This window comes from Leuciscus leuciscus, assembly GCF_965113295.1.
Source record: "Leuciscus leuciscus genome assembly, chromosome: 12".
Lineage (NCBI taxonomy): Eukaryota > Metazoa > Chordata > Actinopteri > Cypriniformes > Leuciscidae > Leuciscus > Leuciscus leuciscus.
The window spans coordinates 24,765,014-24,792,045 of NC_138736.1; the positions used below are offsets into that span (position 1 = coordinate 24,765,014).

Here is a 27,032-nt window from a genome sequence, read left to right on the forward strand (position 1 = left end):
AAGTATTTGAACACCTGTCTATCAGCTAGAATTCTGACCCTCAAAGACCTGTTAGTCTGCCTTTAAAATGTCCACCTCCACTCCATTTATTATCCTAAATTAGATGCACCTGTTTGAGGTTGTTAGCTGCATAAAGACACCTGTCCACCCCATACAATCAGTAAGAATCCAACTACTGATTCTGATTCTGAGAGTGAAACAAAGATAAATGATTTAGAAGATAAATTGACAACATGGGCAATCGAAGAAAATGTTACACACAGTGCTTTGAACAAATTATTGTGAATTCTGAAGTGCCATCACCCATCGCTGCCATTAGATGCTCGTACTCTTTTGAAGACCACACGATCTGAAGTAATGGCTCTCCAAGAGAAGGCTGGCGGGACATATCACTACTTTGGGATCCTGCCATCGATGAGGTCGACCCTAGAGGCATATCGCAGTAACTTGACCAGTGGAATGTGCCTTAAACTTCAGATCAATGTCGATGGCTTGCCATTGTTTAGAAGTTCATCAACTCAATTTTGGCCAATACTTGGGTTTGTCCAAAACCTCCCCAACCATAAGCCATTTGTGATTGCCCTTTTTGCTGGAAATGGGAAACCTGAACTTTATGAGTACATGGAGGATTTTTTTGAGGACACCAACAATTTGGAGAAGGGCTTCTTCTTCAAAGAAATTCAATTGTCTCTTTAAGTTGGAGGCCATGGTTTGTGATGCACCAGCACGTGCGTTCTTGAAGTGTGTTAAAGGCCACACTGGTTATTCGGCGAGTGAAAAGTGCACCCAAGAAGGTGAATACTTGAATAACCGTGTGTTGTTTTCCCCATCACTGATGCACCCCTCCGACGAGATGAGGACTTCATCGACATGACTGATGAAGCTCATCACCTTGGGTCCTCACCCCTTCTTGCCACCTCTTTAGGCTTGGTCAGTGGTTTCCCTCTGGACTTCATGCACCTTGTCTGCTTGGGAGTCATGAGGCGTCTAGTTTACCTCTGGCTTAAAGGTCCATTGTCATGTAGGCTCTCAAGTGGACAGGTGAATATGCTCTCTGAACAATTAGAGAACGCAAGGATATACACCAGTAGAATTTAACCGGCGGCCAAGAACACTGAAAGAGATAGACAGGTGGAAGGCGTCCGAGTTCCGGCAGCTCCTGCTTTACACTGGGCCTGTGTTCCTGAAGTCCTTTCTGCATGCAGCAGCTTACAAGCACTTCCTGCTTTTTTTTGTGGGAATATTGATCCTCTCTAGTAAAAAGCTGTTTGCCACCTACACAGACTATGCAAACAATGCCCTTGTTCTCTTTGTGCAGCACTTCAGGAAGATGTATGGTGATACCTAAATTTCTTACAATGTACACAATCTTGTGCACCTTGCCCAAGATGCCAAGGTGCATGGAACACTGGATTGTTTCAGTGCGTTTAAGTTTGAGAATTTCATGAAGACTCTAAAGAAAATGGTTCAAAAGCCACAATCTCCCTGCTCCCAGGTAGTGAAGCGGGTCCTCGAGAGGGGTACCACCCCAGTGCCACGGGTGGTAGGCTTGGGCCTGAGAAGGGAACATGTAAATGGACCACTGCCAGCCATGTTTCCTGATGCTGTTCAGTACTCGGTGTACAAAACAGAGCAATTCACACTGAAATTAGACAGGGCGAACTGCTATGTCAGTATAGGGGGTAAAGTGGCCAAAATTAGGAATATCATTTCAGACAACAAGGACATTTACCTACTCTACTCAACCTTTGCCCAGCAATCAAGTTTTTTTGAGTACCCTGAACCCTCAACAGTGTTTGGTGTGTATTTGATGGACAGTCTGTCAAACTCGACACAGCTGTGTAATGTTGGACAAGTAGAGGAGAAGCTTTATGTAATTCCTCATGGACAACAGTTTGTTGCTATGCCCCTGTTACATGTGCACTGAGTCCAGTTTAAATCATTTCAACATGTTGCCATGGGTCAGCAGGTTGTCTTTGAGTGACCCAACTGTTTCTGTTATAATCAGTGGCGTTCCTAGCCTTGATTGCGCTATGGGTGAGCCCCCCTTTGCTGTATGTGGTTGTATATGAAATGTGTCTAAAATCCAAATAATATTGCTCTACTTAGAATAAAAGTTGACTCTTCATCTTCATCCCTCAAATAGAGGGAGACTATAGTTACAGCTTTTCTTCTTAGGCCTACTGTAGTCTTCTGTGTTGTAGTTGTGCTAGTCGGTTAAGCTAGTCATAGATTTGTTATGTATTGTTGTCTCTCAGCAGTTCTGAGTACTTTGTGGTGCACTTATCTATTTCATGCACTTGTTTTACTGCTATGTATGTTCAAGAAGTGCAGACACATATATTTTCAAGTTTCATGTTTTATTGTCATATACTCATACATGAGAAGAAGCTGCTTCTGTGAACTTTTGATTTTTGTTCAGCCCATCAGTAAAAATATCTTCCAAAACAAAAAAAAACTGGTGGAAAGTTGCCTTTGTTCTTTAGGCAGGGTTTAAAATTAACGATTAGTTGTAGATCGTTTGCAAGTTATGGTAATATTATACTAGTGTGAACATTGCGCTTTCATCACGTTAGCACACTATGATCACAGTCGTTATGTCTCGTCAAAATTCACTGATGAAGGAAGGTTCGCTTTATCCCAGAAAACTCGTTTTACTGAGGCTATAAGCCTAGACTAAAACTGAAGAGATTAACTTAGCACTAATCATGTAGTGGTGTTCTATGTTCTGATGTTACTCATTGTACTTTCTATGTTGATGTTGTGATATAGAATTAATTGGTAACATACAGTACTAAACATTGCCTACAGACTGCTTTGAAAGTCTCAGTAAGAGGTGGGGCCTGTCCTGCCAAACCTCTGATCTGAATACAGACAAAGAGGAGGTGCCAGTAGTTCACCAGCGGAGAAAGTGAGCATCATATGTTGTTTGACTTTTTGATCATCCTCTTTGTAATCACAAATAGAGTGTCACCCAAGTCATATTTCTCTCTGTTCGATGTGATCAATATGAAAACTAATCTTTGTAAAAACTTTTCATTTACAGACCATCGCAACTTAGATCACCATCACCACCATCATCCCCTGCATCGTTCCCTTCATCAGACACCCAAAATGTACCACAAACATCAGAGGCAAAGAAGAAGAAGAAAACGCACAACAAACCATCCAAAAAAAAAAAACTCCTCCCCCTCCCCTCCTACCTATGGCTGGAAACAACATCAGAGCTGGCAAGTGGGATAACTATTTTGACCTTAAGTTTCCATATGTCCATTAGAAAATTAATTACACGCTCATACTTGTAATTATGCCTGATAAGAATTTGTAATCTTAAAAAAAAAAAAATCCTTGTTTTTTTAAATGGCCTTGACAGTGACAAACAGGGAGCAGCCTTCTCTAGCCCACCCAAGTTTCCATCAAAGGAGCAAGCCTAGTAAGATATTTTATGTGTATAATGCTGCACTTCTCATACAACGAATATCAAATCTTATGGTTGATGTGCCTTTTGATCTTTCAGTTTTAACCTTTTTTAATCTTCCAGTAAGAAGAACGCTGACCCACCCTCCCACCCCTCGTTTAACTTTTCCAGCCCATCCCACATCATCGTATAGTGAAGGTAAGTGTCCCCTCTATAGTAAAATGCATCAGGTCCCAAACTCAAGCAGACACAGTGTACTGCACAGGTCCACAGCGCATACCATAGTTTGATGTTCCAGATATGATTTTTGAGTTTATATTAGTAGTGTGATCAGTAAGCCAAGGTTTTCTGTCTTTCCAAGAGACCGCAGTTAATATTCGAGCAGAGGCGCCGGGACTGGAGGACTCGAGGACTGAAGGCTTTCCTGACTGTAAGCTATTTAAGACGCAGACCAAGAACACACTGACACACACACTAACACACGCACTCGCAAACTCACACACAAAGACACAGAGAGCACAGCACAGTTCTATGCAAAGTGGGGAATGACAGAAAAAGTTTGAGAACCACTGATGTAGAGTGACACTGGGTTAGCTCTGCTATTTTGACCTGGGTTAAGATGAGTTGCTGCTGATAGAAATGTGTGGCAATTACTCAGCCCACTGACATTAGTTTATCTAATTGTGATAAACTTGGCTTACTGTTCACTCCAATAATTTAGTTTTTCTGTATTTTCTAGTGACACCGGATAATAACGAAGGCCTGTGTGCTTTGCAGCAGCCTCCACGCCACCCTCTTCCAGAGGACTAACGATAGTAAGATATTTTACATCTGATGTATGATACTGCACTTATACTCAGAACATCTATAGTATCTATAGTAAAAGTATAAATTTCAGAGTAATTCAATAGCAAATGAAGTATGGCCAGATTTTAAAATCAAGCTGGATCTGGGCCATTTGAGGCCAGTCAGCAGGAGGAAACCTGCACCAATATACAAGGAAAGCAGAAACCGAACTGTGTGTAACCAGCATTAATGTGTTTTTCCATTTAAGTGATTACATCAGTGAATGAGAACCTTCTTCTTACTGAATGTAAGTTTCCATTAAATATGTGATGCATTTGGGTCTTTAAACTTGTGGCTATAAGCACACTTGAAAAGTTTGAGAGCAAAAAGCCTACTTCCTGTTTGGCAGTTTCACCATCTAATTTTATCATTTCATAGTGACAACCGTTAATTGGCAGCAGGAAGCCGAAAATGAAGGGCTGGGCTCTCTTGAACGTAAGCTATTTAGCATGCAGACGGAGAACACACTGAGACACGCACACACACACACAAAATACACAGCACAGTCCTTTACAAAATGGGGAATGACAAAAATGACAGAAAAAGTTTGAGAACCACTGCTGTGGGGTCACTCGTTTAGCTCTGTTAGTTGGAACTGGGTGATGCTGTTCTTCTGTGCCTTTTTCTGTATTTCCTAGTGCCACAAGATGATTGGCAGCAAGACACAGCCAGTGATGAAGGGATGTGCTCTCCTGAATGTAAGTTAATTAACACGCAGACACAGAACAAAGTCTGTAAAACAACTTTGTAAGCAATTAAAGCTGTGTCACACACAGACACTCAGTGCGGTTACATGACCAGTCCAGTCTAGTCTAGTCATCTAGTCTGTTCTCTTGCTTAGTCTAAAACTACATACAGTCAAGTTAGTTTGACCCGAGAGCATGGTGGCTAGCTAGCAGGTATCTTTAGATTAAAGACAATGTTTCTACTAGGCTGAGACAGAGATAGCACTTGGTTGTCACTAGAGTAGCTGGCTGCCATTCAAACGGTCATTCTGACTAAATCTGACATGATGGGGGCGCGGTTATGACTCGGACCTAACTGCACGCGTTTTTGGGAGCTCCTGGCATTTTTCGTTTAAAACTTAAAAATCACCCTCACTTTTCATCGACACAAGGTTGACGTGCTTCATTGACTGTTGGTGGAAACGATGCCGTCCAAAAAACGCAAAAATAAAACTAAGTTGGTGAGTTCTCCGATTGTGAAGCTAGACGATGATGGGGATGCTAGTAGCGTTGCTAGCTCTTCAAGCTCCGTAAGCACTAACGTTAGTGATGCAACATGTGTCGATACATGTCAAAATCTGAATGTAATCCAGAAATTGGATTTAATGAGAAATGACTTTGCAACAAAGATTGATGGCGTCCTAAACGCGATACAGGATGTTAAGAAAGACGTAAGAGAATTTTCTGGACGCATGGATTTGGCCGAAGAGCGCATCAGCAGCATGGAAGAGGTGGTAAACACGGAAAAGAGCAAATTGGAGGAAGCTACTAAGCGTATTACCTTTCTTTCACGTAAGCTTGACGATCTGGAGAACCGTTCGAGGCGATCGAATCTCAGGGTGGTTAATCTTCCCGAAAAGGTTGAAAACCCGGATGCGGTGGCTTTTCTAGAAAAGTGGTTGTGTGAAACGCTGGGTCGCTCAATCTTCCCTACACCTCCCATTATTGAAAGAGCCCATAGAATACCAGGCAGACAGAACACTAATCGTCCCAGAGTGATGATTATGAAGTTTCTAAACTTCCAAGATGTGGTTCGAGTGATGCGCGCGGCCAGACAAAAAGGCCGAGTCATGTACGGCGATCAGGAGATCAAGTTTTTCCCGGATCTGTCTGCAGAGGTTCTTAGACAACGGAGGCGATTCGACGACATCAAACAACGCTTGAGATCATTGAATCTCAGATACGGAATAGTCTACCCAGCTAAACTGCGTGTCACAGTGAATGGACAGACCCATGAATTTGAGGACCCGTCGGATGCAGAAAAATTTCTTCAGGGAGTACAAAGCACAGGTGAATTATAATGGACTTGGTGAGAAGGCTAAAATGCTTGGCAAGGTTACCCAATACTGAAGGACATTTTTGATGCTGCAACTCTAGATACTTGTTTATCTCTTATTTTATTTATGTTTTCTTTTCTTGTGTTTTCTTTACGGGTGGTTCATAATCCTTAAAAGGTTGCCAGGAGTTACTCATAATTTGTTTCCTTTAGTAGGTTTTTTTTTGTTTTGTTTTTTTTGTTTTTGTCTCTCAGTTCAGTGCTTTTAGGTTGTCTAATTGCTCCTTCCTTGAGGATGGATCAGTGTGGAGACATATCTGTATCCCAAAGTGTTAGAGTGGGGAGGGGGAGGGCTCAAGCTGTCTTGTTCGAGTTGACAGCTAATGTAAGGTGTTCGTGGCAGGTGTTTGAATATATGTTTCTGTTTTGTTCTAGTTCTAATGTTAGCTTCTTTAGTGAGCACATACGGCGGATAACTTCGGCATCTATAATTTACTTGTTTTTTCATGTGTATATAATAGTTTACATGCTAATGAGAGTTAAAGAAAATCACACAAATTAAGCTTAAGCTCACCTCCTGGAATGTAAGGGGGATGATTCGATTAGTTAAACTCAAACAGGTTATGACGCGGATTAAACAAATGGAGTCTTCAATAATATTTTTACAAGAAACTCATCTTCTCATAGAAGAGCTACCGAAAGTACAAAGAAGATGGCCTGGTCAGGTCTTGGCTTCGTGTTACACATCCCATTCTAGAGGGGTATTGATGTTGATTCACAAGTCTGTACCCTTTAAAGTAAATAAATGTATTACAGACAAGGCAGGCAGATACTTAATAGTACAGGGAACATTTATGAATAAAGTTATTAACTTGGTTAATATATACGGCCCAAATGAAGATAATCCAGTGTTTTTTGAAAAGCTTTTCATATTGATTGCCTCTCTCCATGGAACAGTTATAATGGCAGGTGACTTTAACTGTACCCTGGACCCACTGCTTGACCGTTCCTCAGGGGCGGATGGCTCCCATTCTCAAAGTAGGAGGAAAATTAAACAGTTCATTAAGGATTTAAATTTGTGTGACCCCTGGAGAACTCTGAATCCATTAAAAAAGGAGTTTTCTTGTTTTTCGTCACTTTCTAAGACATCATCACGAATAGATTATTTTTTAATTTCGCTCTCCTTATTTTCTAATATAGACAGTTGTGTTTATGACAGCGCGGTTTTGTCAGATCACTCCCCCACGTCACTATTATATATAGATTCAAAATTACATAAAGGCTCCCCTAACTGGCGCCTAAATCATAGATGGTTGCAAAATTCTGACTTTATAAAATTTATTGGTGCACAAATTGATTTATACTTCGCGACAAATATTGATCAGACTTCTGCAATTATTAGGTGGGAAGCCTTTAAGGCATTTATCAGGGGCCAAATGATTAGCTATACCAGCTCTAAATTTAATAAATTTAAACAAAAAATGATAAATTTGGATGCTGAAATAAGAGATTTAGAGAAAGAGATAAAAATAGATAATTCTAAAAAACTTAAACAAAAACTATTAGCCCTTAAAGCGGAATATGAGGAACTCTCTTCATTAAAAGCCGAAAATAGTATATTAAAATTGAGACAAACTTTTTATGATCAGGGGGAGAAACCTAGTAAATTATTAGCCTGGCAGCTTAAGAAATTAGCTTCAGAAAGAACCATTAGTGAAATCAAGAATAGTGAAGGGAAAATTACTTCAGATCCAGGAGAAATTAATAACATCTTTGTGTCATTTTATGAATCTCTATATCAATCAGAATTTCCTGCAAGCCCCTTTAATCAAAATATCTTTTTAGATGGATTGAACATTCCCACTATTTCGGAAGAGACTAGACTGGATCTTGATAGGGAGTTAGAATTTGAAGAAATTGTTAATGCTATAAACAGTATGAATAGTAATAAAGCGGCGGGCCCAGATGGAATTCCAATTGACATTTATAAGGAATTTAAAGAGAAATTAATTTCACCATTATTAGATATGTTTACGGAAGCCTTTCAACAAGGTTGTCTGCCACCTTCATTAAGAAGTGCTTTGATCACTCTTATTCTAAAACCAGAAAAGCCACCCATAAAATGTGGCTCATATAGGCCAATCTCATTATTGAATTCAGATGCTAAAATCATTGCTAAGGTACTGGCAATGAGACTTGAAGAGGTTTTACCCCAATTGATACATCCTGATCAAAATGGGTTTATTAAAAACCGTCAGGGGTTCCATAATGTTAGGAGAGTACTTAACCTAGTACATGCGGGCAATGATGATCCAGATTTGGCTATTCTGTCTCTCGATGCCGAAAAGGCATTTGATAGACTGGAATGGCCATATTTAATGGAGGTATTAGCCCGATTTGGATTCGGTGACTCTTTCCGCCGTTGGGTGGAAATCCTTTTAATTGATTCATCTGCAATGGTACTTACTAATAATCTAATCTCACCCCCATTTAAAATTACTCGTGGATCCAGACAGGGCTCGCCGCTTTCTCCTCTTCTTTTTGTAATGGCTATGGAGCCCCTAGCAGTAGCAATAAGGTCACACCCTACAATTCGGGGTATATATACCGAAAGTATAGAACATCATATCTCCTTATATGCTGATGATGCTATTATATTCTTATCAGAACTTGAAAAATCCATTCCAGCTCTCTTAGAAACTATAGGTCAATTTGGAAGTTTTGCTGGGTTTAAAATAAATAAAGATAAATCGTCAATTCTGTTTCTTAATGAACAAGATAGATTAAATCCAAAGATGTCTCACCCATTTGTAAATGCAGTAAATGGATTTAAATATCTTGGACTTAAAATAACTCCTAAACTGAACCTTCTTAGCCCGGCTAATTATAATCCTTTGTTGGCTAAAGTATCTGAAGAGACAAATCGTTGGATGACATTACCTATTTCATTAATGGGTAGAATAAATGTGATCAAGATGAATATTTTGCCAAAATTCTTATACGTTTTCCAATCAATACCCCTCCCTCCGCCTCCTGGGTTTTTTCTAAATTTAAGAAGACTTCTCTCTAGGTTTATTTGGGGTAATAGGAAGCCAAGACTGAGACTCTCTTTACTTTACTTGCCATATGAAAGAGGAGGGCTACAGTTGCCTAATTTTCTATGGTATTACTGGGCAGCTCAGTTGAGAGCAGTGATGTTTTGGTTTTCTAAACTATCAAACTTATCATGGTTACAGGTGGAAAAGTTAACTACAAAAGGCTTGTCACTCGATAGTTTTTTATATTCAGCACCACTCAAAGTACTTACAAAAGGAACAGACAATCCATTTGTTAAAAATACTATTGCTATCTGGTATGAAGCCCATAAATATTTGGGGGATCTTCCAGATCTTTCCCGCTTCTCTCCTCTATGGGGTAATGACCAGTTTGGCCCTGGTAAAAAATATTTGGGGTTTAAATTATGGATGAATAAGGGTGTCTCTAGATTGTCAGATTTATATGAAGATGATATCTTGATGTCATTTGATAAGCTTGTAGCAAAATTTCACATACCTCAGAAACATTTTTTTAAATATTTGCAACTTAGAAGTTTTATTTTTTCCTATTCAAAGAATTTGAGTAAAATACCCCCAATGTCAACATTAGAACAGCTGACATTACAAAATTGCAACAATAAAGGTTGGATTACTCAGTTATATGTAATTTTAAGAGAAAATAATAAAGAAAGCTGTGAAAATAAAAGACAAGCTTGGATTCAGGATGTAAAAAACGATATCTCATTAGAAGAGTGGAGTACAATTTGCTTACAGTCGCAAACACAAACCATAAATACTCGTCTTAGACTTCTACAATTTAATTGGATAATGAGGACCTATATAACCCCTGTAAGATTAAACAAATTTAACCCAAATATCCCAGATCTCTGTTTTAAATGCAATAAATTCCCTGGTACATTTTTTCATTGTGTTTGGGAATGTGAGGAGATTCAGAAATTTTGGTATGAGGTGACCCAATGCATTTCTCAATTTACTTCTTCTCAAGTCACGACATGTCCTATGTTATGTGTATTGAATTTATATGCAGAAAATTGTTCCTTGTCTGTAAAAGAGAAAAAAATGGTGGATTTGTGTTTACTGCAAGCCAGACGGTCTATTGCTTTATATTGGAAAAAGGCTGATTGCCCCTCTCTTGGACTATGGCTAAGAAACCTGTCATCTTGTTTGGCTCTTGAAAAGCTTACATATATAACAAAGAAGAAATCATCTGAATTTGCGAACATCTGGGAGGTGTTTCTGAATTTTCTTAAAAGTGGAAATATTGAAGATGCATTAGATGTTTGAAGTTTTATATGTAGGAAGAATCTAGCTAATTTTGTAATTTACTATTTTGTATTTCTATATGCCTGCCTGGGGTTGGGTTGGGGATTGAAATGTTTTTGTCCTAAAAATGTGAAAACCCAATAAAGACATGTTAAACAAAATCTGACATGATCTGACACTGATTACCTGAAAGAATCATTAATCTTTGTTTTAACCTTTTTAATCTGTTTCAAGTGTCTGTGAACACAAACATGCCTAAGTGTCGTGAAACCCCTCTATCCCGTCCAGGCCTTCCACACATGACCTCTCAAAGTAAGACATATTTTAGTGTATGATGTGTTTTATGTGTCTGTACTTCTTACTCTGTGTTATGGTAGGCTAGAGGCTGAGACAGAGTAGTAACTAGAGTAGCTGGCTGCCTGTGTCGGTTTTAATTTGGGTAGGAAGTCTCTCTCTCTCTCTCTCTCTCTCTCTCTCTCTCTCTCTCTCTCTCTCTCTCTCTCTCTCTCTCTCTCTGGGCAGAAAGGATTCCCTTATATTGGTGTATTTGGAGCAGAAAGTGTTCATCATCCTCTCTCTCTCTCTCTCTCTGTCTGTCTCTCTCACTCTCTCTCTCTGTCTGTCTCTCTCACACTCTCTCGATCTCTATCTCTGTCTGTCTGTCTCTCTCTCTCTCTGTCTGTCTCTGTCTGTCTCTCTCTCTGTCTGTCTCTCTCAATCTCTATCTCTGTATGTCTGTCTCTCTCTCTCTCTCTCTCTCTCTCTCTCTCTCTCGTGCGCATGTGCGGAGTGTCTGTGGGGAGCGTGTGAGCGGAAGAGTGTGTGGCGTTGAATGAGTGAGTTTTTCTAATTTTCTCTTTTATTGCGGCTTGGTTGTGTAAATCGTTTGTTTGGCTAGTATAATATTGAGTAAGTAGAGACGCTGGCCGATATGGCGGCGTCTCAAAGTTTAGATAACTTAACGCGGAAGCATGGCATTAAAGTCATCACTGCAGAGCGTTGTTCTGTTGAAGATTGCACAATTGCAGTCGCTGAAGTAGTTGGCTACTCTAGTATTTTGTCTGCAGCTAGAATGAATAGTGCTGTAGTGATTTTTTTGAACAGTGTAGAGAAAGTTAATGATGTTGTAGTAAAAGGGATTGTCGTCAACAGTGCGTTTACCCCGGTAATGCCTTTAGTCCAGCCGGCTAAAAGGATTACACTTTCAAATGTACCGCCATTCATCAGAGATGAGATGATTGAAAGAGAATTAATGAGACATGGTAAAGTTGTGTCTAAAATCAGGAAGATTGCTTTAGGTTGTAAGTTACCTCAGCTGAAACATGTGGTTTCATTTAGAAGACAGACATATATGATTTTAAAAAAATGAAAATGAAGAGCTAAGCTTAGCCATGAAATTCAAGGTAGACAATTATGATTATGTGATTTATGCAACGTCAGAAAGTATGAAGTGCTTTGGCTGTGGGCAGGAGGGACATATAATTCGTGCTTGTCCTGAGAAGGTTGATTTAGTAGTGCCTCTAAATGAGAATGAGAGTGAGGAGCAGACAAATGTGGGTAGAAATGAAGAACAGGGACAGTCAGAAAATGGTGAAGGATTGAGTGCTGATACAGAAAAGGGAGATAGAAATATTAATGAAGTTGAAAAGGAAAACTTGGAAGAGGTTGTGAATGAGGATAAGAAAGCAAACACGAAAGAGTTTGAGGCAACTGATCCTAAAGTGGTTGTAATAGGAGGTGAGGAAGATATGGAAATGGTAGAAGATGAAAGTGTGTTTAAAACACCTGCAATTAAACGGAAATTGAAGAAAAAAGGCTGTGGGAAGAGAGTTAGGAAAGAAATTGGAGATGAAATATCGGGAAAAGATGTTGGAAATTCTGAGATTCAGATGGAATCAGATATGAGCAATGCTGATGAGTCTCAATCTGCCCCAGAAAGTGGGAGTGATTCTTCAGGATCTGTGAATTCAGCCTCACAAAAAAGATCCGCTAGAAGTGATTATACGATTGAGAAAATAAGAAAATTCTTACAAACAACTAAGGGAATGAAAGGAGTGAGAGTGGAAGATTATTTCCCGGATCGAGAATTGTTTGTTAATTCAGCCAAAATGTCAATGAAAGAGAAGGGTGCAAATAGTTTGACTGATCAAGAGATTTACAGATTGAAAAAATTTGTGCAAAAGACTAAAATGAATATACTTAATAATGAATTTGAAACAGAATGATTTCTTTACTTTTCTTGTGTTGTATTTTTGGTTGTTTTGCCCAATTCTGGTCTCTATTCATACATTTATGAGCACGCTAAGATTGGGCACACTCAATGTAAATGGAGTACGAGAAAGTGGGTAGAGAACAAAGCTTTTTGAATTAATAAAACAAAAGAAATATGATGTGATGTTGGTTCAAGAAACCCATAGTGTCAGGGTTCTGCCCTGGCAGCGTTGTCTGTCTTGTCTCTGTTTAATGTTTCTATGTTTACGTTGTGTGTTAACACATGGTTGTGTCTTTGTTTGTGTTTGCCATGTGCTCCTCTGTCCCTTCCTCCTTGTTTCCTGTTACCACGCCCCCTTGTTTAGTTGAGTCCTTGTTTGAGTGTTGGCACCTGTCGTCTCGTTAAGTTCTTGTTTGTCTGAGTGTGCTCACCTGTTCCTCATGTTCCTAGCTCCCTTTATATGTTCGCTCTTTCCCTCTTGTGTTTGCCAGTTCGTTAAATGTTGTACTTCAGAGTACTACTGTGTCTCAGTATCGTTCCTCTTAAGTCGTTAGTGTTTTGTTGTAGAAGTTTGTTAGTGCTCTGTTTACTGCCATTGGCTCTGTCTTGTTTCTCTGTTCCTGTCCAAGTCCTGTCCAGCAAGCAGCCCTGTTCTGAGCCTGAGATACCTGAGTGTCAAGCTGTAAGAAGTCAAGCTGTAAGAGGTTCCTGTCTGGCTTTAGCTGGTTACCTCTGGTCTCACTCTGATCTGCCATATCTTCACTCCAGCCCACGGACACCTCATTACATCTGCTGCTCTGCTGTTGTCATTGTCTCATCTCTACCTATTGTTTGGATTGCTACCTTCTCCCACCTCGTCGTGTCATCTGTTTGTCAATAAAGCTGTTAATTGTCATCCTGCATTTGAGTCCTCCTTCACAGATCCATAACACATAGTGATGCAAAAAATGAGACTGATTGGAAAATGGGATGGAATGGAGAAGTTATTTTAAGTCATAAAAGTTCATCTAGTGGTGGTGTAGCTGTTCTTTTTCAAAAACACATGAAACCTTTATCATATGAGGTTGAACACATTGTTGAAGGGCAACTATTGAAAGTTAGAACAAAATTTGAAAAATTTGTTTTAGTTTTTGTAAATGTTTATGCTCCTGTTTGTGGTCCTGAGAGGGTTTATTTTTTGAAAAAATTGAATGATGCTCTCTCTAGCTTGGAGCAAGAAGAGTATATGTTTATGGGAGGAGACTTTAACTGCACAGAAGATGCTCAAGTAGATAGAAACCCTAAAGAGCCTCATATTGCATCTCAGCATGAAATGTTGAAACTCATTTCTGAACATGATCTCTATGATATCTGGAGAATATTGCATAAGAATTAAAGACAATATACATGGGCACAGGCAAGAGAGAATTTAATTACTTTGGCTAGACTTGACAGATTTTATTGTTGTAAGCATAATTTTAATGTTATAAAGAAATGTGTGATTTTACCTGTAAGCTTTTCTGACCACTGTTTAGTTGAATGTAATATTTATATAGCAAATATAAAACCCAAAAGTGCTTATTGGCACTTTAATGTCTTATTGTTGCAAGATAAGTCTTTTATTGAGACATTTACATATTTTTGGAAGCAGTTTGGGTTGAAAAAGCATGAATATGGATCTTTACGACAGTGGTGGGATTGTGGTAAAGTGGAAATACAGCAACTGTGCTGGCAGTACACACTCAATGTTTCCAGAGACATTTCCCGGTCAATGAAAAACCTGGAGATTGAAATTGTGGAATTGCAGAATTCAACTAGCCTGGCGAGCCAGACTTACATCAAGATGTTTAGTCTGGCAACTCACCATAGACACGCTCACTCCGAGGGGCGGGATAAACGGCTGTCTTTCAAATTCCCTCTGCACGCAATAGGACAGCGTTTCAACCAACCAGAGCGTTTTCCCCACAGCGGAGCTAGTTGATCGATTCAACTTTTGCCATATCTGGCTGGCAAAACGACGAACACATCTTCCTTTTTTTAAGAATGACTTAAGTGCCGTTCTTTGCTCTTTTCTCAAAGAAAAACCTAACTCCAAGTCCTCCAGAGCCGCGGACAAAGCCGATTCGAAAGACTGTTCTCCAGCAGCCGTCATTCTTTGTTTTCAAGTCGCAGGCAGGTAACCGTCGCAACTCTGTCGTCATATGTTAAGCCCGCCCCGGCCTACTCTATACACGACGTGATTGGCCTGACCCAATTTAGGTTTTTGCAGCTAGAAGGTCTATTGAGAGTTTCTAGACCCACCTGGCTGCAAAATACATTTTGCTGCCGCTAGGGTGCGTCTAGATTTCTAGGCTAGAATTCAACAGCATCCACAGGAAACCAAGGGCATAGTGAACTCCTCAAATCTAAAAAGAGCAAGTTAGATGAACTGTTAGGTGTTAAAGCACAGGGCGCACTGGTCCGCTCTCGATTTCAGAGCATTGAGCAGATGGATGGCCCGACTAAGTTCTTCTTTGGTCTAGAAAAAAAGAATGGTCAAAGTCGTTACATTCACTCGCTATACTCAACAACTGGAACGGACATAACAGAGCCTAATGAGATTAGGAAAAGGGCAGTGTCTTTTTATTCAGAATTGTTTAGGAGTGAGAGCCCAGAAGTGGATGAGCCAGTCAATGGGTTTCATACAGGGTTGCCAAAAGTGCCGAATGAAGTGAATGCTGAACTTCAGAAGCCCATTTCTATAAGAGAATTGCAGATTGCACTGCAGAGCATGGAATGTGGCAGGGCACCTGGAATGGATGGTCTCCCCGTCGACTTTTACAAGGCTTTTTGGGCAGTAATAGGGGATGATTTGCTTGCAGTACTGAGTGAGAGTCTGGCTGATGGCTTGCTACCACTGAGCTGCAGAAGGGCAGTCATAACCCTGCTGCCAAAAAAGGGAGATTTGAAGGATTTGAAGAATTGGCAACCCGTTTCACTTCTGTGCACTGATTTGAAAATTTGATCTAAGGTTTTGGCAATAAGACTGAGGGAGGTGGTTGGTCGGGTCATTCATCACGATCAGACGTACTGTGTGCCTAAGAGGTCTATCTTTGATAATATATTTTTGATTCGAGATAGTTTGGAAGTCTCTAGGTTATTGGGTTTAAATACTGGTCTTATTTCCATAGATCAGGAAAAGGCGTTTGATCGGGTTGAGCACGGCTATCTCTGGCGTACACTGGAGGAGTTTGGGTTCAGCTCAGGTTTTATTGCTATGATCAGGGTCTTGTATCAGGACATTGAGAGTGTGCTGAAGATAAATGGAGGTTTGTGTGCACCTTTTAAAGTTAAAAGAGGGATCAGACAGGGATGTGCATTGTCAGGAATGCTGTATGCCTTGGCTATTGAACCTTTGCTGGTAAAAATTTGAAATAATATTGAAGGTTGGTCGATACCACAATCAGGTGAAAAAGTTAAGTTATCAGCTTATGCTGATGATATTATTGTTATGATTAAAGATCAAAATGATATACTGATGTTAAAGAAAATTATTGATGATTTTGGCATTATTTCTTCAGCCAAAGTAAACTGGTCTAAAAGTGAGGCATTGGTGTGTGGTGAATGGGATGGAGATCCTCCTAATTTACCAGGAGGCTTGTCCTGGAAAAATGATGGAATTAAGTATCTGGGAGTTTATCTTGGGAATGATTCTATGTTACAAAAAAATTGGGAAGGTATTTTAGAAAAAGTAAAAGGGAAATTAGAAAAATGGAAGTGGCTTTTGCCGAAGATGTCATTTAGAGGGAGAGTTATAGTTATTAACAATTTGGTTGCATCAATGTTATGGCATCGATTGACTTGTATTGATCCTCCTATTGGGCTTTTGGCAAAACTACAAGCCATTATAGTAGACTTTTTCTGGAGTGGATTTCACTGGATTGCCCAGAGCGTACTGTTTCTCCCCACGGAGAGGGGCGGACAAGGACTCATACATCTGGCCAGCAGAAGAGCGACTTTTCGATTGTTGTTTATACAGAGATACTTGACGGGACCAGAGAATGTGGTCTGGAGGAAAGTAGCTGATATAATCTTTAATCAAGTGAGTGGATTGAATTTGAACTCAGGACTCTTTTTTACAGACTTTGGCAAACTACAGTTTAATACGTCAATTCAATTCTACAAACTTTTTAAAAAACAGAGGCAAGACACAACATCTCTGTACTGGCTGCTTGAGGAACCTCTTGTTCATGGAGCGAGGTTGGATGTGGCTTGTGAAGCCACACCAGGACTATCTCAAATACTGTGTTCATCCAAAACATTGAAGTTACATCATTTAATGGACATTGGTGGTCCTGAGCTATGTAATTCTCAAGCTGTGGTCTCTCATTTGGGAATTCAATCTGTACGACAAGTTGGAAAAGTGTTAGATTTATTATTGCAAAGGTTGACAGTAGAAGAAAAAATGTTGTTGAAAGAATATTATAACGGCAAAGTGGTTTATACTACTTCAGATCCATTTCCAATAATTTTAATTACTCCTGATTTAAAGGGTTTAAGTGGGGTTTTTTTGGATTTGGAAGGTCTGGAGAATTTGAATTTTCAAGATGTTCAAAGTAAAGTGTTATATAAATGCTGTGTAAAAGTTTTAAACAAAACAGTTCTTAAAGAACGAAAGGATACAGTGTGGAGAGAAAAACTGGGGTTGGATGATGATGTTAAACCTGTATGGAGAATTCTTTATAAACCACCATTAGAAAAACACACTGGTGATCTTCAATGGAAAATATTGCACGGCACAGTTGCTGTTAATGCATTTGTGAGCATTATTAATTCTAATGTGTCTGATGAATGTCCTTTCTGTAAAATAAGGGAAACGATTTTTCACTGCTTTTTAGAATGTTTAAGATTAACGAATTTGTTTAGTATACTGAAGTTAATGTTTCTTAATTTTGGTGACAATTTCTCCATTCAGAATTTCATTCTTGGTCCATGCTATAGAGCGGCACAAAAGAGTAAATGTCAATTGCTAAATTTCTTGATTGGACAAGCTAAAAGAGCTATATATATTTCAAGGAAAATAAAACTAGAAGGGTTAGTGGGGCAGAAAGTTGAGACTGTTTTTAAAAATTTGGTGAAAAGTCGGGTTCTGATTGATTTTAAGTTTTATAAGTTGGTTAATGATTATGAAGGTTTTTTGCAAAGGTGGGGACACAATGAAGCTATTTGCACAGTTGTGGATGGAATGTTGTTTTTTGATTTGGTATTGCAATAAGTATTAGGGTACGGAAGAAATAATGATATGTGACAAGAATGTGATTAGAATGTAACAATTACAATGTGAAGCTCTGAGAAATAAAAGTTGTTGTGAAAAACTCAAAAAACTCTCTCTGTCTGTCTCTCACTCTCTCTCTCACACTCTCTCTCTCTCTCGATCTCTATCTCTGTCTGTCTGTCTCTCTCTCTGTCAGTCTCTCTCTCTCTCTCTCTCTCTCTCTCTCTGTCAGTCTCTCTCTCTCTCTCTCTCTCTCTGTCAGTCTCTCTCTCTCTCTGTCTGTCTCTCTGTCTCTGTCTCTGTCTCTGTCTCTCTCTCTCTCTCTCTCTCTCTCTCTCTCTCTCTCTCTCTCTCTCTCTCTTCCGGTGCACGCTGGGAGCGTTTGGGGTGGTGGTGAGGGGTTTACGGAGAGGTGTTTGATAGTTTTTTTTTTTGTTTGTTTGTTTTTGTTTATTTATTATTTTATTTTTCTCATTTCTTTTTGAATCTAAAAGGGGATTTGAGGCATAATATTTTTGTAGAGCTAAATTTGGAAATTAAAACCACGTATTGGTGGTGTTCGCTGAGGCGCCGGTATGGCGTCGTTGCTGGCGGGTGGAGAACCACCTGTTTCGCGGCGTCACAGAGTCAGATGTGTACCTGCGCAGGGTGTGTCTGTGGAGGATGTGCTGCTGGCGGTCGGAGAGGAGGTTGGATATGACAACATTTCTTCGGCCTCCAGGATGAATAAAGCGGTGGTGGTTTTTGTTAAAGAGGAGAAGCTAGTGAACCGCCTGATAGCCAACGGGATTGTGGTAGGTGGCGATTTTGTTATTGTTTCACCGCTTGTTACACCAACAACAAAAGTCTATGTGTCGAACGTCCCCCCGTTTATTAGAAATGAGGATATTGAGCGTGCATTAGTTCAATATGGTAAATGTGCTAGTGCGATTAAAACGATCCCATTAGGATGTAAAAATGAAGCACTAAAACATGTGATGTCTTTTAGAAGACAGGTGTTTATGTTTCTCAATGTGCCGGAGTTAGACATGTCTTTCAGAGTTGTGCATGAAGGAAAATAGTATATGCTTTATGTTAATACGGGTAGCTTGAAGTGTTTTGAGTGTGGTGAACTTGGGCACAAAAAGCTGACATGCCCACATAGAGCTCAGACTAATGAGGAGGCCGCTGGGCCTAGTGGAGTAACTGCCGCTAATGCAAAAAATACAATAACTCAGCCTAATGAAGAGAGTATCGTTCAGAATGATGATTCACGTGCAAGTGTAGACCAAAATCAGAATGAAGGAGAAAAAGTGGAGAATGTGGTACAAGAGCATGAGGTCTTGGAACATAGTACACATACAGTGGTAGTAGAGAAAGTAAGTGAAAGTGTTGCTTGCGAAGTGATCGGTATTGAAAATACTGAAAGCTTAAATGATGTTGAAAAAGGTGAGGAATATGAAATGAGGGAGGATGATACATTGTCTGAGGTGTCGGATGTTTCTGAGTTTGGGTCGCAGAATATTGATGAAACATATTCGGTGCAGGAGATTAATGATTTTTTGGATTTGACGTTTGGAAAAACTGTTGAGGTGAAGGATTTTTTCCCGGAGATAGACAAATTCATATGGTCAGTGGTGTCAATGCTGAAAGTTGTTAGTTATGAAGCTCTATGCAAGAAGAAGAGGTTTAGGCTGAAAAAGATGTTGGCTAAATTACGGAAAGAAAAAAGAGCTGTGCAAAAATAGGATGCTCAAATGCACAGGGTGAATTTCATACTTCATGCTTTCTGTCTAGTCACATTTGTTTTTCTCTATTTTCATTTTTCTATGGAACTTTTAAAATTCAGTTCCTTAAATATAAATGGGGGTAGAGATCGGAATAAATTAGGCATGATTTCAGAGTTTGTTAAAAGAGCTGATATAGTTTTTTTGCAAGAAACACATACAAGTACTGATAATGAGACTCAGTGGGGTATGTGGTGGGAAGGGAAATATGCTCTTAGCCATGGTACAAACACAAGTGCTGGGGTAGCTATTCTTTTTTTCCAAAAATCTAAATGTAAATATTCTATCAACAGAGGAAATTGTAAAAGGTAGAGCACTTTTAACTAAAGTAGAGTCTGAAGGAAATATATTTGTTTTAATTAATGTATATGCTCCTAATAATGGACATGAGCGTGTGGTTTTTTTTATGGAATTGAGAACAGTTATTCAGAAAATTGATGATACTGTGTGCATGATAATTGGGGGTGATTGGAATTGCACAACTCATTTTATAATTGATAGGAATGGAGAGGAGCCACATAATCAGTCAAGCATTCAATTGTTAAAAATTATAAATGAGTTTGATTTAATAGACTTGTGGAGAAGTAGGAACATAGGCGTTAGACAATATACATGGTTAAAGGCATCAGATAATCAAGTTAGTGGTGCTCGGTTAGATAGATTTTATTTGGGGAAGATTTGGAATAATAAGGTAATGAATGTATCCATTTTGCCTAATGGTTTTTCAGATCACCATATGATTACTTTTGATTTTAATTTAAAGAAAGTGGTTAAACCTTGTTATTTTTGGCATTTTAATGTCAAATTATTACAGGATATCAGTTTCTGTGAAAAGTTTAAGGTTTTCTGGGATAGGTGGAAACTTAAGAAAGACAGTTTTGAAAATCTTGGTCAATGGTGGGATGTAGGTAAAGCTAACATCAGAATTTTTTGCCAAAACTATACTTCACATACTACTGCAATGATGAGAACAACAGTGAAAAGTTTGCAAAGAGACATTGTATCTCTGGAAAAAGACATGTTAAATAATATGGGATTGTTAAATAATGAAAGGTTAAATAAGAAAAAAGAAGAACTTGGGTCTTTTTTACAAGAAAATGTAAAAGGAGCATTAATAAGATCAAGAATTTGCTCCATCAAAGATATGGATGCTCCTAGTGCCTATTTTTTTAATTTGGAAAAGAAAAGTTTTTTACAAAAACAGTTGTGTCATCTAAGACGTCCGAATGGAACTATAACTTCTGACCCTCTGGAAATGAGAGAAATGACAATAGACTTTTATTCTAAATTATATAATGCTCAGAGTTGTGACTCTGCAAGTGTGGACGAATTGCTCTGTGATCTACCTCAGTTGAGAGATGAACAAAGAGAATCGCTGGATGAACAAATAAATTTGCAAGAGCTTACTGATGCAATGAGACAATTATCCCCTGGAAGATCTCCAGGAGTGGACGGTATACCTGTGGAGTTCTATCAGGCTTTCTGGGATTTACTTGGACAAGATTTAAATGAACTGCTGATTGATTGCATCGAAAGAAAGACATTACCCACAAGTTGTTGCAGAGCAGTTCTATCTTTAATTCCTAAGAAAGGAGATTTGGGACTATTGAAAAACTGGAGACCAGTGTCGTTGCTATGTTTAGACTATAAAATATTCTCAAAGGTACTAGCAAATAGACTTAAAAAATATTTATATGTAGTAGTTCATAGAGACCAGTCTTATTGTATACCAGATAGAACAATTATGGATAATTTATTTTTATTGCGTGATGTGATTGATTTTAGTCAAAGTAATAATCTTAATTTGGGGATTCTTTCACTTGACCAAGAGAAAGCTTTTGACCAAGTTGATCATGGATATCTTTTCAATGTGTTGAAAGAATTCGGGTTTGGGGATAATTTTATATCTTATATAAAGTTGTTGTATTCTAATGCATTTGTTATGGTTAAAGCTGGAGGTGGATTGAGTGCACCTATCATGATGTCCAGGGGTATCAGACAAGGCTGTCCACTTTCTGGACAGTTGTATAGTCTAGTAATCGAACCTTTTTTGTGCAGATTAAGGAAAGAGCTAATCGGTATTTCACTTCCAGATTTAAAGAGTACCTTTAAAGTATCCCTGTCAGCATATGCTGATGATGTGACAGTGTTTATAAAAAGTAAAAATGATGTGAAAGTTTTAACGGAAATTATTGAAAAATATGAAAAAGCATCCTCAGCCAGAGTGAATTGGGGGAAAAGTGAGGGATTTATTATTGGCAATTGGGAAGAAGTAGGACCTCCAAAACTACCATGTGGTTTACTTTGGGGCAGAGAGGGGATAAAAACATTAGGTATTTTTTTAGGAAATGAAAATTTTCAGATGAGAAACTGGGAGGGATTGCTGGAGAAAGTGATAGCCCGATTGTCTAAATGGACCTGGCTATTACCACAATTGTCGTACAGAGGGCGAGTCTTGGTCATTAACAACTTGGCGGCCTCGACATTGTGGCATAAAATGACTGTTATGGAGCCTCCACTGGAGTTGGTTCGTAAAATACAAAGGACAATTGTGAACTTTTTTTGGAGTGGGGCGCACTGGATCCATGCTGCAGCTCTCTACTTACCTGTCCATGAAGGAGGTCAAGGGCTCGTGGATGTGAGAAGTCGGTTGATTTCTTACAGGATACAAGCAGCACAAAGACTTTTATATCACAAAGACTTGACTTGGGCCCATACTGCAAGATTAATTTTGAAGAACGCAGGTGGGCTCGGGTTGGATAAACATTTGTTCATCATGGACTTGGGGAAGGTGTGTCTGTCAGAGATTACTCCCTTCTATAAGTCAATGTTTCAGTCATGGAAAACAGTTTTTAAAGTGGATCGAAGTAGTGATGACACAGGGCATTGGATTCTGGAAGAACCATTATTTTTCAATCCAATGATCCAAACAAGGCTGTTGTCTTCAGTAAGCGTATCTGCAGTTTTGAAGCGCAATGGGATTGTAAAAATCAGACATCTCTTGGACGATGATGGGTGGAAGCCGGTTGGAATTCTTAAAGAAGTGACAGGATTGAAATCTGATCGTCTTGTCTCGAAACTGACAGAGGAGATCTGGAATGTTTTACCAAGTGGGCATAGAGAGTACATTGAAAGACGTTGATCAATGGACTTAAGAGATATAGAAGAAGAATTTCCAAAAATCAGAGTGTCTCCAGCCATACTTGAGGAAACGGTGGATGTAAATATGGACTCAATTTTGTCTTTTGATACACCACAGCTGGACTGTTTTAAATCTATGTCAAAGAAAGCGATTTACTATTCTTCAGTAAAAGTCACACATCAAGTTTTTCTCAAGAGAATAAAAGCTTCAAAGTGGCCAAGTTTGTTGGGACCAGACTTCCTCGTGAGGGACAGGTGGAGAGCCCTGTATAAGCCTCCTATAGAGAAGCGTACTGCGGATCTACAGTGGAGGCTTATCCACGGGGCGATAGCTACAGACAGACATGTGGCACACTTGAATCCAGCAGTGGGGGGGGGAATGTAGATTTTGTGGAAACCAAGAAGACTTAGAGCATTTATTTTTAAAATGTGGAAGATTACAAGATCTTTTTAATTTTCTTAAAGATTTGTTTAAAGATTTTGATGAAGAATTTTCAGATCAAGTATTTATTGGAGGTGTTAAGTATAGGTATTCTATGAGAAGGATGACATGCTTATTAAATTATTTGTTGGGTACAGCAAAATTAGCAATCTGGAAAACAAGGAAAAATGAAGGAACACAACTTGGGTCTACTGATGTGGAAATGATGTTTAGAAAACTAGTGGGTGGAAGAATCTTTCTGCAGTCGCCATTCATTGTTTACATGCACACCTTTTGTTTCAATCTAAATGAATTCATTCCGATTGGTGAATCTGAATGTAAAGTTTACGTGAACGCTAAACAAGTGATCGGTTGATGTGCTTTTTAACATTGCTAAGAAAATTCCCGCTCCTCCGTCGCTCATCAGTAATCACGCCACCGGCCTCGCGCCGTTCTCTCACGGCCCTCAGCCTCGTCCTGCTCGCGACAGTAAACATAATGAATGGCGACTGTAGAACGCAAAAGCCAAATCCCGGACATTTTGGGCGATCTCAAAATCGCAGGCAGACTCGTCACGGAGACTCACTAGTGGCCTAGTCTTTAATTGTTTAACTGCACGCTCTTACCGGTAGGCGTGGCTTGGGAGTGGCCTCGTAGAGCAGCGAAGCAAGTGCATTCTGGGAGTTGTTGTCTTTCATCCACATAAGCCAAAAATCCGATCGTGGTTGTATCTCGCTATTAGTGTTACTCGATCTTAGTGCTGCATTTGATACTATTGACCACAGCATTCTTTTAAATAGACTCGGAAATTAGGTTAGCATTAGTGGAATTGCATTAGCATGGTTTAAATCATACTTATCTGACCGTTATCAGTTTGTAGCAGTAAATGAAGAGATGTCTCATCGATCACAAGTTCAGTATGGCGTACCACAAGACTCTGTGCCAAAAATACTCCTTCCGGTTTGTCACAAGTTTCGGAAAGTTTTTTTCGAGTATGGCCGTGTGTGACGTCAGATGGGGCGGAATTTCCTTATACAGGTCCTAAGGGCACTTCTCCCGGAAGGGCGCGCGCACACCCGTAGACCAGAGCGAGAGAGCGAGAGAGCGAAAGCAGTACACCCATCAAAGCGCTGTGCTCGGCTTTAGGGAAGTCATCAACGGAGTTGTGCAAGTGTTCTTGGTTGTTCCCTGCATTTCGACGATGATTGTTTTATAAACAAGGCCCAGTTCGATGCCGGATTTGCAGATCGTCTAATGCTTAAAGGGACAATGTGTAGCTTTTTAGGTATTTTATTATCTCAAATCTATATTTTTATTCATAAATATGCCCTCAATGGTGTACAAATACCTATGCCAATGTTCAGACTAATCCTCGTAAACGAAGAATTTATTATCTTTATATACATGGGACGGGTAGGTCCACGGAGGCTTCCATGTAGTTCCGCCATCTTGAAAAACTATAATAGCAGAGAGGGACAAAAAGTACTAGGCCAACGCGTTTCCACAACGCGTTTCGTTCAGAACCAGCGTCACGTGACTGAAGCCAGCAGAAGCGGAGGAGCAGAGCAGTGAGAGGCGCTTGTCACTGCCGCGGCAAGTTTAAAAGGCTGCACTGGCACTGCACGGTTATTTATACACCGTTCATTCATACATACATATGAGTCACAGGATAAGGAGTCCTCGTCGTCGAAAAAGTCCAAAATAGATCGTAAAAGGAAACGTGACCGGAGATTACAAAAACAAGGGTTAATGTCGGGATAGCTAATGCAGGAGAAAGCTTTCAAAAGAGACGCTGAAGTTGCCTGCTTTCTTCTCGACAGGTAAGTCAATGTTACGGTCTTAATTACAAGCTTTTTTTTCATTGCTTGGTTGTGTACTTTATTATATAGACAGTAGAACATTTACAGTTAAAAGTTAAACAGGCTCTTTGATGAATAGCAGCTATTGAGTAAAGTAACGTTAGAGAAGGCTCTGATGATGATGATATCTAACAATGCACATTCTTAAAAAAATATAACGAGTAAAGAAGGCATTACTTCTAATTACCATAGTTCATGTTTTTGACAGTCAGTAGTTCATACTGTAACATTCTTTTTTTCGTTGTTTCAAGTTTCAGTTTGTTTTAAATAACAAACATGTTCACCCGAAGAAAAACTCGAAGTGCTATTATAAGACTTCCTGTCATAGCTTTTTGGTACATAACGGCTACCGTAGATGCAACGCGCATTTGAAAAAGTGAGGCGCTGGAGAGCATTATTCGTTTAAATGCAAAATACAATTTCACCACTATGGGAGAAATTCCTACACAATGTCCCTTTAAGGATGGAGCAGTCCCAACGATAAAGGTTCACGGTCGTGCGTTGGAACCGCAGGCGGTGAGTAAAACTGCTTCAAATGTCTGTGTGTTGTTAGCTATCTGCGCGTAAGCACAGCAAGTAAACAACATGATCACGTATAGTTAATGTATCTATGGAGCATGCGATGTATGGTGTGTGTGTTATTCGCGCTCGTGATTCTTTAGCTCCACCCACACGGCACGCCTCCAGCCGCTCGTTTTTTTCCGGAAAGACTCGGTACAGCCTATCTTTCTTTTGTAATTATAATAAAACTAAAGACTTTTTGGAGATATGAAGGATGCAATACTACTCTAGGTACTCAAGATTAACATGAGATTGACTGAAACTGAGTAACATAGGGGTGTCCTGACTTATGCACTCTGTATTTTTTTATTGAGCGCTGTACATTTATTTATTTACGATACATTAATCATTCACAAAGAAAATTGGCGTCCTTAAAGGTTGGAGTTTTCCTCATTTTCTTTTAATTAAGGCATTAAGATCAATTTCCAAAAGATGTTTTTTTTTATTCCTCTTTTTAGTCAACTTTAGCATGGGTGTGTTCACTTATGCCAAGCACTGTAGATGTAGAAATAAAAAAGATAAGAATTTAAAAAAAATTGCCTGCTTTGCTCACACTCTCAATATTACTGCTCAAAAGCTTTACACTATACCCTCAGTCTCACAGTGGGCAGGAAGGGTCAGAGCAATGGTGGTGTGGCTGAAAAGCTCCAGCTTGGCTAAAACTAAAACTGTGCCTGGTGGCCCGAGAACGCAAACCCTGAAATAGGTTCCAAAGTGCAAGCGTTGAAATGTTTTAAAAGTGTTATCATCTCCGTGCAAACTTCAAAAACATGAATCTGTGAAAACGCAGACGGCATGCACATGTGTACTACGTGTCTAGTCTATAGGTATGTGTGGTTGAATATGAATATTTTATATATATATATATATATTTTGCAAGTTCTCCCACTTAGAAATCATGGAGGGGTCTGAAATTGTCATCGTAGGTGCATGTCCACTGTGAGAGACATAATCTAAAAAAAAAATATCCAGAAATCACAATGTATGATTTTTTAACTATTTATTTGTATGATACAGCTGCAAATAAGTATTTGAACACCTGAAAAAATCAATGTTAATATTTGGTACAGTAGCCTTTGTTTGCAATTACAGAGGTCAAACGTTTCCTGTAGTTTTTCACCAGGTTTGCACACACTGCAGGAGGGATTTTGGCCCACTCCTCCACACAGATCTTCTCTAGATCAGTCAGGTTTCTGGGCTGTCGCTGAGAAACAAAGAGTTTGAGCTCCCTCCAAAGATTCTCTATTGGGTTTAG

The 27,032-nt window shown here is 39.3% G+C and overlaps 1 protein-coding gene across 1 annotated transcript in view; it reads right to left on the reverse strand.

Moving 5' to 3' along the window:
* The window catches only part of fkbp10a (FKBP prolyl isomerase 10a), a 346,331-nt gene that overhangs the window by 55,335 nt on the left and 263,964 nt on the right, over positions 1-27,032 (reverse strand). The gene's annotated exons all lie outside the window — the stretch shown is intronic.